Here is an 8,480-nt window from a genome sequence, read left to right as displayed (position 1 = left end):
GGAAGTAACCACTACACCTCCCTATAGACCAGGAAGTAACCACTACACCTCCCTATAGACCAGGAAGTAACCACTACACCTCCCTGTAGACCAGGAAGTAACCACTACACCTCCCTATAGACCAGGAAGTAACCACTACACTTCCCTATAGACCAGGAAGTAACCACTACACCTCCCTATAGACCAGGAAGTAACCACTACACCTCCCTATAGACCAGGAAGTAACCACTACACCTCCCTATAGACCAGGAAGTAACCACTACACCTCCATATAGACCAGGAAGTAACCACTACACCTCCCTATAGACCAGGAAGTAACCACTACACCTCCCTATAGACCAGGAAGTAACCACTACACCTCCCTATAGACCAGGAAGTAACCACTACACCTCCCTATAGACCAAGAAGTAACCACTACACCTCCCTATAGACCAGGATGTAACCACTACACCTCCCTATAGACCAGGATGTAACCACTACACCTCCCTATAGACCAGGAAGTAACCACTACACCTCCCTATAGACCAAGAAGTAACCACTACACCTCCCTATAGACCAGGATGTAACCACTACACCTCCTTATAGACCAGGACGTAACCACTACACCTCCCTATAGACCAGGAAGTAACCACTACACCCCCCTATAGACCAGGAAGTAACCACTACACCTCCCTATAGACCAGGAAGTAACCACTACACCTCCCTATAGACCAGGAAGTAACCACTACACCTCCCTATAGACCAGGATGTAACCACTACACCTCCTTATAGACCAGGACGTAACCACTACACCTCCCTATAGACCAGGAAGTAACCACTACACCTCCCTATAGACCAGGAAGTAACCACTACACCTCCCTATAGACCAGGATGTAACCACTACACCTCCCTATAGACCAGGATGTAACCACTACACCTCCCTATAGACCAGGAAGTAACCACTACACCTCCCTATAGACCAGGAAGTAACCACTACACCTCCCTATAGACCAGGAAGTAACCACTACACCTCCCTATAGACCAGGAAGTAACCACTACACCTCCCTATAGACCAGGAAGTAACCACTACACCTCCCTATAGACCAGGATGTAACCACTACACCTCCCTATAGACCAGGAAGTAACCACTACACCTCCCTATGGCATGAGACAACCGACACAAACGTAGAGGACGTGGACTCTGACCTGTCGGGGTCAAAGGTGCCAGTGTTCCTGGCCAGGCCCAGGTAGTTCTGCATCTCCAGAGCCCTGTGCTCCTCTTTCTTAAATATGTAGTTCCTCTCCAGCTGGTCCTGGGCTTCCATCATGCTCTTCAACATCTGGCGCAGAACAAATCACACACGCACACACACACACAGGCGCAGGCACACACACACACACACACACACGCAGGCACACACACACACACACACACGCAGGCACACACACACGCACGCAGGCACACACACACACGCGCAGGCACACACACGCACACACACACACACACACACGCAGGCACACACACACACACACGCAGGCACACACGCACACACACACACAGGCACACACGCAAATTACATTTCTCTAGAGTAGGGAGGTACTTGTAAAATCCAGATGTGTAATATATCCAATGAATCATTACATACCCTAAACAAGCGACACGAAGGGAGTGTATAATACTTACCATTTGCTGTTCTGCAATGCTAGCCGACATTGTGTTGACGCACCGTTTGAATTCCTCCACCTAAGCGGAGGACACGGTAATGGATTTATGTGACTTATTATAAAAGGATATGATATTATCACAGAATGTCAGCGCTGCAATACCAGTATGTTGTTCTGATGTTAAAGGCCAACCTCTAGGTTAAACCCTACTGATCAATTATGGGTAGTTTACATCATTGGTATATAATTTCATTATTTATTTATTTCCATTTGACACCGGAAATGCCACTCTGAAAGAGTTAAAAAGGTCCACGCACGAATAACATGCACGCGCGAATCAAAAAAGCTTATCAAAACGCCGACGTCACAACAGGTGTGGCTTGCATATTAATGAGCCGAATCTAATGTTGCTTTTCCACTAAAATAAAGTACTCAGTTTGTCTCCGTGTGGGGAGGCGGGGCTGCTGGTGATCAGCATGAGAGCTCCAGAAATGACACGTGAAAAACTGCAGACCACTGATTGGTCAGAAGAGAGACGCGTGACGTCACTGTTTGGGGAGTCTGAACGAAAACAGAATGTCCGCGCCGCCATCTTTAATGTCTCGCGTAGGATATCTTTTGTGTGTTTGCAGCAAGAAACGAGTGCAATAAAAAAGGATACAGTCACTGTGTATTCTGCCTCATTTATTGATGAAACAAAACCGACATCAACACAATTTGCCACCGAGCGGAGAGTTTAGTCTGACAAAAAGATCGCTGATTAGTTACGCTTGTTGTTGGGGGTTAGGGACGTAACGTTAGTTAGCCTAATGCTAACGTTAGCAGATAGACACGAGAGGCTATCTGTGTAGAATAGACACAATGAGGTAACGTTAGCGTTAGCATAATAGACACAACGAGAGTCTGGTTAATGTTGTTATTGATTGATTGAAAACTGTGTTTTACTCTGGCTTGCCAAGCTCATCATAGCCCCTTTCGTGACTGATGCACCGAGTGAAGCTTGTGGACTCGACAACAGCGGCGGCCGCAGGGCGCCGGAGCCCGCAGCGCTAGTTAGCTCATAGCTATCGTGTAACACTAGCCTTTGCGGGCTCGGGCGCCCTGCGGCTGCCGCCGCCGTCGCGTCCATGGGCCCCCCGGCAGGGCACCCGTGGGGTCGGGTCGGGGTGTACAGAGAGGAGAGAACCATTTTGGGTCGGCCGTTCATGCCGGCCAGCGAGCCGGATGTCGGGATATGTTGTTAGCACAATAGCTACCAAGCTAAGCTATGTTATCTACTAACGTTATAAACACAATGTGTACAACGACACAATGATTTACATTATTACAAATATGGTAACGTGGTTAGCTTTAGAGATGGATGGATGGCTATAATCACGGAGCAATAGTGAGGTGAAACAGATACATTTCCATTCGGCTAGTAGTAGCAAGCATATATCTATGGTAGCAAGGCTCTCTGCCTGCCACTAGCTGTGTGACTCTCAGCGCCCCCTGGTGATACCCCTGGTGACCAATACCTGTTGTGACGACATTACACGTGCACGTTATAAACCATTGATTAAAATATGCAAGTGCATGTTGATTGTGTTGGGCAGACAAAATGTTTTGATAAAAACGCTAAAACTGGGTCAATTTCAATACTTTTTTTTACAATTCTTCATGAAAGTCACTGTTGGCCTAGTCCACATTGTTTATTGAACAAAAATACAACGTGGAGGTTGCACTTTAAAGGACAGTTTGTTTTGGACTTTAATATCCACTCACTCACAGATTAGATTCTTGGTTCTCTGGTTTCTAGCATTGGGGACAGAGTTTAATGTAACACTGATGAGCATTGGGGACAGAGTTTAATGTAACACTGATGAGCATGTTCATGGGATTACTATATACAATTTCTTAAAAGAGTGGATTTCCCCTTTAACCTTCTGTAGTGTGGTTGTGAAAAGGGTTAACCCTTTGGCGTGTGGCAGTGAAAGGGTTAACACTTTGTCGTGGGTGGCAGTGAAAGTGTTAACCTTCTGTATTGTCGCAGTCAAAGGGTTAACCATTTGGTAGTGTGGTTGTGAAAGGGTTAACCCTGTGTCGTGTGTGGCTGTGAAAGGGTTAACCCGTTGTCGTGTGTGGCAGTGAAAGGGTTAACCTTCTGTATTGTCGCAGTGAAAGGGTTAACCATTTAGTAGTTTGGTAGTGAAATGGTTAACCTTCTGTATTGTCACAGCGAAAGGGTTAACCATTTTGGTAGTGCGGTAGTGAAAGGGTTAAACTGGAGGATGGGTTTTCACTTTTGACACTATGTATGTTTTGCAACCATGTCCTTGTGAGAGAATGCAGCACAGTGCACACGTTAACACACGCTAATGTCCCCATGGGCCAGACATGTGCACACGTTAACACACGCTAATGTCCCCATGGGCCAGACACGTGCACACGTTAACACACGCTAATGTCCCCATGGGCCAGACACGTGTTCTTTAAACAAGTCAAGAAGAAACATCACAATAAATCAAGAACAAGACAAAAAATTTATAAAATAAATGCAACACTCCCAGACATACCCCACGCGAAGGTAAGGAAAAACTCACTAAAACCTAGCAATAGGAAAAAATGCACCACAGGCAATGTGGAGGAGAGAAACCTTAGGCGACGTGTCCACAGCCAGCTTTTTATGAGTTGTCAGCTCCTTTCTGTCATTAATTTCTATGCTAAAGACACGACAGGCGCGCTCTTTTTCCCAGCGCCGCGCCTCGCGTTTTTAGCGCTCTCTGCGGCTAGCGCTTTTGGGCGGAGCGCTCCCAGCGCATAAAGTTGAAAATAGTTCAACTTTTGGAGAGGAGCGCCGACCAATCAAAATCGAGCAAGTGGCGGAGTCGCGAGACGCTTTGGAAACGCTCTGGGCATGCATATTTTTGATTTTCAAAGCGGTCCGCCTTGAAAAAAACGTTGTCTGTGTACACGTCGCCTTAGAAGGGCCGTTCAAGGGGGGAGCTCCCTTCTTAGATGCCGGTGATAGTAGTGTTGCAATAAAACAGGCGAAACAGTTGGTATTGTAAGCATGCACTCATACTGTACGTGTAATGAAACACAGATATTAAGTGCATGCGATAGCAACTGGACATGATGCCAGACAATGTTTAAATAGTGCCTCCATGGGTTTAAAAAGAATTGCACCCGTCCTTACCCTTTCACTGCCACACGACAGTCGGTTAACTTTCACTGTGACAATACAGAAGGTTAGCCCTTTACTATCGCACAACCGACGGCGATGCTCCATCATTAGCATCATTAGCTCCGCATTTGCGGAGCTAATGATGCTAATGATGGAGCATCGCCGTCGGTTGTGTGATAGTAAAGGGCTAACCTTCTGTCGTGTGACAGTGAAAGGGTTAATTAGTGCTTCAGCATGACTAGAGGACTCCTTTCAAATGGGTACATTTCCAAGTCAAATGACGTTTGCTGAAGTTAGTTATCCCCATTATATATAATCACTTTACTAATTACAGTCCTGTGTCTTTACTCTCCCAGTTTTCTTAGGTGTTGGGCTTAAAGGCAACTGCATTGAGAAGCATGGATTGTTGATGATCGGTATGGATTTAAAATAGATTTAGGCCAAAAAGCACAATTGAACTGTATCGCTTACTCCTCCCTTCTAGTCAAAAGACATCTCATTCTTCTGAACTGGAAAAATGAGCGTCCTCCCTCATTTGACAGGTGGATTTGTGATGTTATGTATTGTTTAATAAAAGTGGAAAAGATCAAATACACATTGCGGGGATCAAGTGGAATGTTTGATGTGGTGTGGCAGCCCTTTATTTCTTACGTGGAACGGTTGACTATGTCTCTCACCTCCTGAAATAATGACACTGTATTGTAACGGTTTTGTATTATGAAGTGCTCTGAGAACTTTTTTTTTATATATTTTTTTTAGGTTTTGTTTAGTTTATGTACGTATGTCTGTTACTTCTGTAATGTCTACTGTAACATCTAAAACTGTAATAAAAACACATTGACAAAATCTTTTTTTGACAGTATGGAATCCTACAAGGGTCAGTATTAAACACAAAACATACATGACATGACATACTGCATGTCTGCATGTAGGGTATATCAGAGATACTGAAATTTGTTTCATTTACGGATGACACTAATATTTCTTGGGTTTGCAGCAGCTTTTGGAGGTGGTTACGACTGAAATTAGTCAATTAAAATGGTGGTTTGACATAAAAATAAATTATAATACATTAAAATAAAAAGCAAGTTTATGCAGTTTGAAAAGTGTCAAATAGACACTTGTGACGACAGACAATGTTAACCCTTTCACTGCCACACTACCAAATTGTTAACCCTTTCACTGCGACAATACAGAAGGTTAACCCTTTCACTGCCACACGACAGCATGTTAACCCTTTCACTGCCACACTACAGAAGGTTAACCATTTACTATCACACTACAGACGGTTAACCATCTGTAGTGTGATAGTGAAAGGGTTCAAATAAAAGGCAAGTTTATGCAGTTTGAAAAGTGTCAAATAAACACTTGTGACGACAGACAATGTTAATATTGAAAGAGTATATGAAAATTCATTTCTGGGTGTGATCACAAAATCAGCTGGAACCTTCACATAAAATATGCAAAGTTGGTGAGGAGCGTCGCAGTTCTGGGAAAAACTACAGATATTGGATCATAAAGCGTTATACAGTCTGTGATGTTCACTTATATTATCATATCAGCAGGGGTGTAAAGTACTCAAGTAATTGTACTTTGGGGATTTGTACTTTACTCGAGTATTATTAGGTTTGTATACTTGTACTTTTACTCAATTACATTTCAGAGAAAAAAAACATACTTTTTACTCTTTACATTTAAAATGCAGACCTACAAAGTACAAAGTACAAATCTCGCAGGTCCAACCATTTTAATTAGTATATTTGTTTCTCTGGCCGAACTAACGTTAACGTTATTAATCCTGCGGCCGCCCTTTATTTAAAAACAGCCAATCAAATCCCCATCAATGGAAAATGAACCCGCCCACACCCATGCTGATTGGTCCTTGTGCAAGACTAGAAAGCAGGGATCTTTGACACCTGCTATCAGAAGAATAGACAGTCAGAGTGACAAGTTTGTACTTTTATTTTAAGTACTTAAGTACATTTGACTCAAGTGTGTTTTTAGCCAGATACTCTGACTTTTACTTGAGTACGATTTTGAGACGGTATCCATAATTTCGGGGTACTTTTTACACCGCTGTCTGAATGACTGTGTGGAGGTGTGGGGTAACACGTACAAAAGCAGCACACACTCATTATGCATACACATACATAATACACACAAAAGAGCTATGAGGATAATAAACAATGTAGGATTCTGTGAGCACACTAACATACTGTTTTTAAAGACACATGCTTTGAAGTTCATGGATCTGATAAAGACAAAGAATGTACAAAGCAAGAAATTATTTACTTCCGGGGAGCGACATACAAAAGATATAACTTATATAACTTGTAGCTTAAAAAGGAAAGTTTAATCTCAATCTCAAGAAAAACATTGTGTTCGTAGTACTACTCTGAAGAGTATGTGTATTTGCGGGGCGGTATTTTGGAATGGTTTAACGCTAGATGTTGAACTCAAGCAAAGATATAAAAAATATAAACCAATTCAAGAAGATGTGGGATGAGGGATGAGGAAGGGGCCTTGTTTCTCTCAGGACTGAGACGCTCATTGTTGTCGATGATGTTGTTGTCGTAAAGTTGATAAATGTCTTTTGTGATGTCTTTTGTGGTGTCTGTAATAGTACAAGTTGGTTTTTATGTTCTGTATTTATTATTTGCACACACACAACACACACACTGTACACGCTCAAACACTAGCAGTCACTTTAACATGAACACACACACACACTCATGCTGCACACGCTCACACTTATGGTCACTTTACAAAAGGAAAGGTCACTTTAAAAATAGTATAGTATAACTTGAGATTGTATAATATAGCATTGTATAGCAGTGTACATAAAGACCCAGTGCCTCATCCGTAGCTAACAGTGTATTGCAATCACAAGTATCACAAGACCTAGCATGTCTTACCATGCTCTTGTAAAAACTCATGTACATATACAGATATGCCCTACTTTGATTACTTGTATTATTGCTTGTGTATTATTGCACAAATGTCGTTCTCATCCTATTGGATTATTATTATATTAGGTATTATTGTATTATGCACAATCTTTGCGGGCAAGACCCCCCGCATTTCACTGTATACTTGTATGCCGTGACAAATAAAACTCTTGACTTGACTTGACTTGATTTGTATTATTGCTAATGCCGTTATTGTTATTGCTATTATTATTGTTGTGGTACTGTGTGGTCTTGTTATTATTATTATTATTATTATTATTATTATTATTATTATTATTATTATTATTATTACTGTATTGTGTTGCCTTGTTTTATGTTTAAAATGGAAAAATTCTAAATATTTGATAATAAAAAAAGAAAGGGAGTAGGACATGTAATATTTATTTATTTAGTTTATAGAGAATTTGCTTTATATGTTTCCTGTTAATTTTATTGGCTATTTTTTGTGTGTACGCGTGTGTGTGTGTTTGTTTTCTTACTTATTATTTGTTACATGCTCGAAATAAAAAATAAATCGATTCAAGAGTGACCTTCTGCATGAACTGACTGATGATGTCTTTGAGCTCGGCGGTCATTCTCTCTCCATCACTGGGACCCTGTTTGTGCAGCTGGCTGGAGGGGGGCGTGTTCAGCTGTTGTTTACAGTTGCTCTGATAGGCTGACTCCTCTGAGAACAAATAAAGCACCGAATGAGGAGATAT

The sequence above is a fragment of the Notolepis coatsorum genome, assembly GCF_963971535.1.
Source record: "Notolepis coatsorum genome assembly, chromosome: 4".
NCBI classification, from domain to species: domain Eukaryota; kingdom Metazoa; phylum Chordata; class Actinopteri; order Aulopiformes; family Paralepididae; genus Notolepis; species Notolepis coatsorum.
Note: the sequence above shows the minus strand (reverse complement) of the source record.